The 10960-nt window shown below is 47.0% G+C and overlaps 1 long non-coding RNA gene across 1 annotated transcript; it reads left to right on the top strand.

The window, feature by feature from the left end:
• The first annotated feature begins 5546 nt into the window (after positions 1–5546).
• LOC308186779 lies at positions 5547–10686 on the top strand. Its single transcript, XR_013944292.1, has 2 exons — positions 5547–5960; positions 10588–10686. It is a non-coding gene; the product is annotated as an uncharacterized lncRNA (long non-coding RNA).
• Positions 10687–10960: the final 274 nt, after the last annotated feature.

The raw sequence follows: 10960 nt of genomic DNA, 5'->3' as shown, positions 1-10960 counted from the left end.
TATTTCAAGGGTCCCTCGATGAGACGGTTGGCGTATATGGGGAATCATCCTGACACTGATGCACTTTGACCACATTCAGTTAATGTTACCTCCACCCTCCGGGTTAAATGGGGCTATTGGATGAATGCTCGTTGGACATAGCACAAAACAACAAATCATTAAGCGCAACCCCTGCGCTTCACAAACTAAACCAGTAAACTTTCGCTAACCACCATGTAGCATAAACCTTCATCGCCCAATCCCAGCAAACTACCTCTAAAACTCCATTAATCATCCCTTCCATGACATCATCGGAACGATGTATATATACACACAAACACATACAAAATAACTTAAACTTATTAGAGAAACTCCAGTACTAAAAATAGTAAACACAAGCAATAATTTCATATACTTCACTCTCACTCACCACTCAACTATCAGCTAACCACACCCCCGTCCACATAGCTTAACACAAAGCATGGCACTGAAGTTGCCAAGATGGCATAAAACATGCCTGCGGACAAAAGACTTAGTCCTAACCTTACGGTTGGTTTTTGCTAAATATATACATGCAAGTATCCGCGCCCCAGTGTAAACGCCCTCGACCACCTACCCCCATACAGGCCTTGAGGAGCGGGTATCAGGCACACCCAAGTAGTAGCCCAAGACGCCTCGCTAAGCCACGCCCCCACGGGTATTCAGCAGTAATTAACATTAAGCAATGAGTGCAAACTTGACTTAGTTATAGCAACAGCCTAACTTCAAGGGTTGGTAAATCTTGTGCCAGCCACCGCGGTCATACAAGAAACCCAAATCAACCGTCCTATTGACACGGCGTAAAGAGTGGTAAAATGCCTATCCTAGCTAACTAAGATCAAAATGCAACTGAGCTGTCATAAGCCCAAGATGCACCTAAACACACCATTAAGATGATCTTAGGAACTAACGACTGATTTAAACCCACGAAAGCCAGGGCCCAAACTGGGATTAGATACCCCACTATGCCTGGCCCTAAATCTTGATACTTACTTTACCGAAGTATCCGCCAGAGAACTACGAGCACAAACGCTTAAAACTCTAAGGACTTGGCGGTGCCCCAAACCCACCTAGAGGAGCCTGTTCTACAATCGATAATCCCCGATTAACCCAACCACCCCTTGCCAACACAGCCTACATACCGCCGTGGCCAGCCCACCTCGAATGAGAGCACAACAGTGGACACAATAGCACCCCGCTAATAAGACAGGTCAAGGTATAGCCTATGGAGTGGAAGAAATGGGCTACATTCCCCATTCATAGGGCACACGGAAAGAAGCGTGAAACCACTTCTGGAAGGCGGATTTAGCAGTAAGGTGGGACAATAGAGCCTACTTTAAGCCGGCCCTGGGGCACGTACATGGTTAAACATGCCTGTTAGTAGTGTGGCGAGCCATAGTGGGAAGGCTAGGGCTATGTTCATAGATAGTTGGGTGGTTGGGGTGAATGTATATGGAAGGAGGCCTAGAAGGTTGATTGTAAGAAGTATGATTATTAGGGATGTAAATATTATGGCTCATTTGTGGCCATTTTTGTTGAGTGGGACTATTAGTTGTTTTGTGATTAGGTGAAGGAGTCATGTTTGGATAGTAGAAAGGCGGTTGTTGATTCATCGGTTGTTTGGGGACGGGAATAGTAGGGCTGGGAAGAGTAGGGATAGTAGGATTAAGGGGATGCCGAATAGATTGGGGCTGGAAAATTGGTCAAAGAAGCTTAGGTTCATGGTCAGGATCATGGTGTGGGTTTGGTAGTGAGGGAGGTCTTATTTGATGGGGGGTTGGTTGTGGTGAAGGCTAGTAGTTTTGGTTGGATGAGGAGTGCTAGGGTTAATCAGGTTATACTTATGATTGAAAATCATGGTGCGGGGTTAAGCTGTGGCATATCATTAAGGAGGGGGAAGTCCCTCTTTGGCTAGCTTAAAAGGCTAGTGCTGTTGCATAGCTTCTTAATGATTAGGATGATGATAGAAGGGACGATCAGGCCTCGAAATGTGGGAGTGGGGTTGATTCTACTACAATGGGTATGTAGCTGTGATTAGCCCCGCAAATTTCTGAGCATTGTCCGTAAAAAATCCCAGGCCGGGTGGTAATGAATGAAGTTTGGTTTAGTCGGCCTGGGATTGCGTCTGTTTTAACTCCGAGCGTTGGGACTGCTCAGGAGTGGAGTACGTCTCCTGCAGTAATGATTACGCGGATGGGGGATTCTATTGGGATAACTACGCGGTGGTCAACTTCTAGCAGTCGGAAGTGGCTGTTGGGTAAGTCTGGGGTGGGCACTATGTAGGAGTCGAATGATAGGTCTTTGAAGTCTGTGTATTCGTAGCTTCAGTATCATTGGTGGCCGATGGCTTTTAGGGTGAGGTCTGGTTCGTCGATTTCGTCCATTATGTAGAGGATTTGTAGGGATGGGAGGGCGAGGAGTACCAGGACGATAGCAGGTAGGATTGTCCAGATCAGCTCTACTTCTTGGGCGTCTACAGCATTGGACGAGAGTTTTTCTGTTAGTATGTGGGCTAAAAGGCAGAGAACTAGGCTGCAGATAGCTAGGGCAACGATTAGGGCGTGGTCGTGGAATTCAACGAGTTCTTCTATGATGGGTGATGAGGCGTCTTGGAATCCTAGTTGGGAGTGGTTGGCCACATGAGATGTACAGGATTTTTACCTGTGATTTAGTCTTGACAAGGCTATGTAATTGGTTTACTAACGTCTCATAAGAAAGAAGCATGAGCGGTTAACCTCCTGGGAGACCCAGAAAACTTCACCCCAGCAAACCCGCTAGTAACCCCACCACACATCAAGCCAGAATGATACTTCCTATTCGCCTACGCCATCCTACGTTCAATCCCAAATAAACTAGGAGGCGTATTAGCACTGGCCGCCTCCGTACTGATCCTATTCCTAATCCCATTCCTGCACAAATCAAAACAACGAGCAATAACATTCCGACCACTCTCCCAGCTCCTATTCTGAGTACTAGTCGCCGACCTCCTCGTCCTAACATGAGTAGGAAGCCAACCCGTCGAACACCCATTCATCATCATCGGCCAACTCGCTTCAATCGCCTACTTCACTATCCTCCTATTTCTCCTCCCCGCCGCAAGCGCCCTAGAAAACAAAATACTCAACTGCTAAATACTCTAATAGTTTATAAAAACATTGGTCTTGTAAACCAAAGATTGAAGACTTACCACTTCTTAGAGTACCCCAAACTCAGAAAAAAAGGACTCAAACCTTTATCTCCAGCTCCCAAAGCTGGCATTTTCAATAAACTATTCTCTGACCCTAACCCCTAAACCGCCCGAATAGCACCCCGCGACAACCCCCGCACAAGCTCCAATACAACAAACAAAGTCAACAACAGCCCCCAACCCGCCACTAAAAACATCCCTGCCCCATGTGAATAAAACATGGAAACTCCACTAAAATCCGACCGAACAACAAACACCCCAACATTATTCACAGTAGAAACCCCGAACTTCCAAGCCCCCATAAACCCCCCAAACACCAACCCCCCAAAAACAATTGCCACAAACGCTACTGCACATCCAATCACCCGTCAATCCCCCCAAGCCCCAGGGAAAGGCTCCGCTGCTAAAGCTACTGAATAAACAAACACCACCAGCATACCCCCCAAATACACCATAAACAGCACTAAAGCCACGAACGAAACCCCAAGGCCCAGCAACCACCCGCACCCCGCCACAGACGCTAACACCAAACCAACAACCCCATAATACGGCGAAGGATTCGACGCCACACCCAAAACACCCACCGCAAAGCAAATCCCTAAAAAAAACATAAAATAAGTCATTATTCCTGCCCGGACACTACCCGAGGCCTGCGGCTCGAAAAGCCGCCATTGTTCTCAACTACAGGAACTAACCGCAAGCCCCCAATAATTCTACCCCATCTATGCCATTATGCTTAACCCTCCCCCCCCTCCCCCCCCGAGGCGGGGGTATTTGGTTATGCATATTCGTGCATAAATTTATATACCCCATATACATACATACTATAGTACCAGTAATATACATTATATACGGACTATCTTATAAGCAGGTGCTAAACCCATACATGTACACGGCCATTAAACCCTTAAACACACTCCTACCAAACCACCCGGCATGAATGTTCTAGGACCATACCCCACAACACCCAATACAACTCCACTCAAGCGCATAACAAGACCCCATTTTAATGAATGCTCACAGGACATGCTCCAACAACAACTCTCCACCACATATCTCATGCAGTTCGTATCAGACGGATTTATTAATCGTACTCCTCACGTGAAATCAGCAACCCGTTGCACATAATGTCCGGTATGACTAGCTTCAGGCCCATACGTTCCCCCTAAACCCCTCGCCCTCCTCACAGTTTTGCGCCTCTGGTTCCTCGGTCAGGGCCATCCATTGGGTTCACTCACCCCTCCTTGCCCTTCAAAGTGGCATCTGTGAGTACTTTCACCTTCTCAATGCGTAATCGCGGCATGTTCCAGCTTTTTGGCGCCTCTGGTTCCTCTTATTTTTTCCGGGGTTACCTCACAGGTGGCTATTCCCAGTGATCTCGGGGGTCCCACAATCTAAGCCTGGACACACCTGCCTCACGGCCTATCCTATATTTCAAGGGTCCCTCGATGAGACGGTTGGCGTATATGGGGAATCATCCTGACACTGATGCACTTTGACCACATTCAGTTAATGTTACCTCCACCCTCCGGGTTAAATGGGGCTATTGGATGAATGCTCGTTGGACATAGCACAAAACAACAGCGCAACCCCTGCGCTTCACAAACTAAACCAGTAAACTTTCGCTAACCACCATGTAGCATAAACCTTCATCGCCCAATCCCAGCAAACTACCTCTAAAACTCCATTAATCATCCCTTCCATGACATCATCGGAACGATGTATATATACACACAAACACATACAAAATAACTTAAACTTATTAGAGAAACTCCAGTACTAAAAATAGTAAACACAAGCAATAATTTCATATACTTCACTCTCACTCACCACTCAACTATCAGCTAACCACACCCCCGTCCACATAGCTTAACACAAAGCATGGCACTGAAGTTGCCAAGATGGCATAAAACATGCCTGCGGACAAAAGACTTAGTCCTAACCTTACGGTTGGTTTTTGCTAAATATATACATGCAAGTATCCGCGCCCCAGTGTAAACGCCCTCGACCACCTACCCCCATACAGGCCTTGAGGAGCGGGTATCAGGCACACCCAAGTAGTAGCCCAAGACGCCTCGCTAAGCCACGCCCCCACGGGTATTCAGCAGTAATTAACATTAAGCAATGAGTGCAAACTTGACTTAGTTATAGCAACAGCCTAACTTCAAGGGTTGGTAAATCTTGTGCCAGCCACCGCGGTCATACAAGAAACCCAAATCAACCGTCCTATTGACACGGCGTAAAGAGTGGTAAAATGCCTATCCTAGCTAACTAAGATCAAAATGCAACTGAGCTGTCATAAGCCCAAGATGCACCTAAACACACCATTAAGATGATCTTAGGAACTAACGACTGATTTAAACCCACGAAAGCCAGGGCCCAAACTGGGATTAGATACCCCACTATGCCTGGCCCTAAATCTTGATACTTACTTTACCGAAGTATCCGCCAGAGAACTACGAGCACAAACGCTTAAAACTCTAAGGACTTGGCGGTGCCCCAAACCCACCTAGAGGAGCCTGTTCTACAATCGATAATCCCCGATTAACCCAACCACCCCTTGCCAACACAGCCTACATACCGCCGTGGCCAGCCCACCTCGAATGAGAGCACAACAGTGGACACAATAGCACCCCGCTAATAAGACAGGTCAAGGTATAGCCTATGGAGTGGAAGAAATGGGCTACATTCCCCATTCATAGGGCACACGGAAAGAAGCGTGAAACCACTTCTGGAAGGCGGATTTAGCAGTAAGGTGGGACAATAGAGCCTACTTTAAGCCGGCCCTGGGGCACGTACATGGTTAAACATGCCTGTTAGTAGTGTGGCGAGCCATAGTGGGAAGGCTAGGGCTATGTTCATAGATAGTTGGGTGGTTGGGGTGAATGTATATGGAAGGAGGCCTAGAAGGTTGATTGTAAGAAGTATGATTATTAGGGATGTAAATATTATGGCTCATTTGTGGCCATTTTTGTTGAGTGGGACTATTAGTTGTTTTGTGATTAGGTGAAGGAGTCATGTTTGGATAGTAGAAAGGCGGTTGTTGATTCATCGGTTGTTTGGGGACGGGAATAGTAGGGCTGGGAAGAGTAGGGATAGTAGGATTAAGGGGATGCCGAATAGATTGGGGCTGGAAAATTGGTCAAAGAAGCTTAGGTTCATGGTCAGGATCATGGTGTGGGTTTGGTAGTGAGGGAGGTCTTATTTGATGGGGGGTTGGTTGTGGTGAAGGCTAGTAGTTTTGGTTGGATGAGGAGTGCTAGGGTTAATCAGGTTATACTTATGATTGAAAATCATGGTGCGGGGTTAAGCTGTGGCATATCATTAAGGAGGGGGAAGTCCCTCTTTGGCTAGCTTAAAAGGCTAGTGCTGTTGCATAGCTTCTTAATGATTAGGATGATGATAGAAGGGACGATCAGGCCTCGAAATGTGGGAGTGGGGTTGATTCTACTACAATGGGTATGTAGCTGTGATTAGCCCCGCAAATTTCTGAGCATTGTCCGTAAAAAATCCCAGGCCGGGTGGTAATGAATGAAGTTTGGTTTAGTCGGCCTGGGATTGCGTCTGTTTTAACTCCGAGCGTTGGGACTGCTCAGGAGTGGAGTACGTCTCCTGCAGTAATGATTACGCGGATGGGGGATTCTATTGGGATAACTACGCGGTGGTCAACTTCTAGCAGTCGGAAGTGGCTGTTGGGTAAGTCTGGGGTGGGCACTATGTAGGAGTCGAATGATAGGTCTTTGAAGTCTGTGTATTCGTAGCTTCAGTATCATTGGTGGCCGATGGCTTTTAGGGTGAGGTCTGGTTCGTCGATTTCGTCCATTATGTAGAGGATTTGTAGGGATGGGAGGGCGAGGAGTACCAGGACGATAGCAGGTAGGATTGTCCAGATCAGCTCTACTTCTTGGGCGTCTACAGCATTGGACGAGAGTTTTTCTGTTAGTATGTGGGCTAAAAGGCAGAGAACTAGGCTGCAGATAGCTAGGGCAACGATTAGGGCGTGGTCGTGGAATTCAACGAGTTCTTCTATGATGGGTGATGAGGCGTCTTGGAATCCTAGTTGGGAGTGGTTGGCCACATGAGATGTACAGGATTTTTACCTGTGATTTAGTCTTGACAAGGCTATGTAATTGGTTTACTAACGTCTCATAAGAAAGAAGCATGAGCGGTTAACCTCCTGGGAGACCCAGAAAACTTCACCCCAGCAAACCCGCTAGTAACCCCACCACACATCAAGCCAGAATGATACTTCCTATTCGCCTACGCCATCCTACGTTCAATCCCAAATAAACTAGGAGGCGTATTAGCACTGGCCGCCTCCGTACTGATCCTATTCCTAATCCCATTCCTGCACAAATCAAAACAACGAGCAATAACATTCCGACCACTCTCCCAGCTCCTATTCTGAGTACTAGTCGCCGACCTCCTCGTCCTAACATGAGTAGGAAGCCAACCCGTCGAACACCCATTCATCATCATCGGCCAACTCGCTTCAATCGCCTACTTCACTATCCTCCTATTTCTCCTCCCCGCCGCAAGCGCCCTAGAAAACAAAATACTCAACTGCTAAATACTCTAATAGTTTATAAAAACATTGGTCTTGTAAACCAAAGATTGAAGACTTACCACTTCTTAGAGTACCCCAAACTCAGAAAAAAAGGACTCAAACCTTTATCTCCAGCTCCCAAAGCTGGCATTTTCAATAAACTATTCTCTGACCCTAACCCCTAAACCGCCCAAATAGCACCCCGCGACAACCCCCGCACAAGCTCCAATACAACAAACAAAGTCAACAACAGCCCCCAACCCGCCACTAAAAACATCCCTGCCCCATGTGAATAAAACATGGAAACTCCACTAAAATCCGACCGAACAACAAACACCCCAACATTATTCACAGTAGAAACCCCGAACTTCCAAGCCCCCATAAACCCCCCAAACACCAACCCCCCAAAAACAATTGCCACAAACGCTACTGCACATCCAATCACCCGTCAATCCCCCCAAGCCCCAGGGAAAGGCTCCGCTGCTAAAGCTACTGAATAAACAAACACCACCAGCATACCCCCCAAATACACCATAAACAGCACTAAAGCCACGAACGAAACCCCAAGGCCCAGCAACCACCCGCACCCCGCCACAGACGCTAACACCAAACCAACAACCCCATAATACGGCGAAGGATTCGACGCCACACCCAAAACACCCACCGCAAAGCAAATCCCTAAAAAAAACATAAAATAAGTCATTATTCCTGCCCGGACACTACCCGAGGCCTGCGGCTCGAAAAGCCGCCATTGTTCTCAACTACAGGAACTAACCGCAAGCCCCCAATAATTCTACCCCATCTATGCCATTATGCTTAACCCTCCCCCCCCTCCCCCCCCGAGGCGGGGGTATTTGGTTATGCATATTCGTGCATAAATTTATATACCCCATATACATACATACTATAGTACCAGTAATATACATTATATACGGACTATCTTATAAGCAGGTGCTAAACCCATACATGTACACGGCCATTAAACCCTTAAACACACTCCTACCAAACCACCCGGCATGAATGTTCTAGGACCATACCCCACAACACCCAATACAACTCCACTCAAGCGCATAACAAGACCCCATTTTAATGAATGCTCACAGGACATGCTCCAACAACAACTCTCCACCACATATCTCATGCAGTTCGTATCAGACGGATTTATTAATCGTACTCCTCACGTGAAATCAGCAACCCGTTGCACATAATGTCCGGTATGACTAGCTTCAGGCCCATACGTTCCCCCTAAACCCCTCGCCCTCCTCACATTTTTGCGCCTCTGGTTCCTCGGTCAGGGCCATCCATTGGGTTCACTCACCCCTCCTTGCCCTTCAAAGTGGCATCTGTGAGTACTTTCACCTTCTCAATGCGTAATCGCGGCATGTTCCAGCTTTTTGGCGCCTCTGGTTCCTCTTATTTTTTCCGGGGTTACCTCACAGGTGGCTATTCCCAGTGATCTCGGGGGTCCCACAATCTAAGCCTGGACACACCTGCCTCACGGCCTATCCTATATTTCAAGGGTCCCTCGATGAGACGGTTGGCGTATATGGGGAATCATCCTGACACTGATGCACTTTGACCACATTCAGTTAATGTTACCTCCACCCTCCGGGTTAAATGGGGCTATTGGATGAATGCTCGTTGGACATAGCACAAAACAACAGCGCAACCCCTGCGCTTCACAAACTAAACCAGTAAACTTTCGCTAACCACCATGTAGCATAAACCTTCATCGCCCAATCCCAGCAAACTACCTCTAAAACTCCATTAATCATCCCTTCCATGACATCATCGGAACGATGTATATATACACACAAACACATACAAAATAACTTAAACTTATTAGAGAAACTCCAGTACTAAAAATAGTAAACACAAGCAATAATTTCATATACTTCACTCTCACTCACCACTCAACTATCAGCTAACCACACCCCCGTCCACATAGCTTAACACAAAGCATGGCACTGAAGTTGCCAAGATGGCATAAAACATGCCTGCGGACAAAAGACTTAGTCCTAACCTTACGGTTGGTTTTTGCTAAATATATACATGCAAGTATCCGCGCCCCAGTGTAAACGCCCTCGACCACCTACCCCCATACAGGCCTTGAGGAGCGGGTATCAGGCACACCCAAGTAGTAGCCCAAGACGCCTCGCTAAGCCACGCCCCCACGGGTATTCAGCAGTAATTAACATTAAGCAATGAGTGCAAACTTGACTTAGTTATAGCAACAGCCTAACTTCAAGGGTTGGTAAATCTTGTGCCAGCCACCGCGGTCATACAAGAAACCCAAATCAACCGTCCTATTGACACGGCGTAAAGAGTGGTAAAATGCCTATCCTAGCTAACTAAGATCAAAATGCAACTGAGCTGTCATAAGCCCAAGATGCACCTAAACACACCATTAAGATGATCTTAGGAACTAACGACTGATTTAAACCCACGAAAGCCAGGGCCCAAACTGGGATTAGATACCCCACTATGCCTGGCCCTAAATCTTGATACTTACTTTACCGAAGTATCCGCCAGAGAACTACGAGCACAAACGCTTAAAACTCTAAGGACTTGGCGGTGCCCCAAACCCACCTAGAGGAGCCTGTTCTACAATCGATAATCCCCGATTAACCCAACCACCCCTTGCCAACACAGCCTACATACCGCCGTCGCCAGCCCACCTCGAATGAGAGCACAACAGTGGACACAATAGCACCCCGCTAATAAGACAGGTCAAGGTATAGCCTATGGAGTGGAAGAAATGGGCTACATTCCCCATTCATAGGGCACACGGAAAGAAGCGTGAAACCACTTCTGGAAGGCGGATTTAGCAGTAAAGTGGGACAATAGAGCCTACTTTAAGCCGGCCCTGGGGCACGTACATACCGCCCGTCACCCTCCTCAAAAGCCACATCCCACATAACTAATACCATAAATACGCTGAAGATGAGGTAAGTCGTAACAAGGTAAGTGTACCGGAAGGTGTACTTAGAATATCAAGACGTAGCTATAACACCAAAGCACTCAGCTTACACCTGAAAGATATCTACTAGACCGGATCGTCTTGAAGCCCCCCCTCTAGCTCAACCACACAAATAGTACACCAAAACTAAAGAATTTACTAAACTAATTAAACTAAAGCATTTTACAGTCTTAGTATAGGCGATAGAAAAGACACTTAGACGCGATAGAGACCCCAGTACCGTAAGGGA

This window comes from Anser brachyrhynchus (assembly GCF_964034855.1).
Source record: "Anser brachyrhynchus genome assembly, contig: SCAFFOLD_39, whole genome shotgun sequence".
NCBI lineage: Eukaryota > Metazoa > Chordata > Aves > Anseriformes > Anatidae > Anser > Anser brachyrhynchus.
Note: the sequence above shows the minus strand (reverse complement) of the source record. Positions and strands in the feature narration are given on the sequence as shown.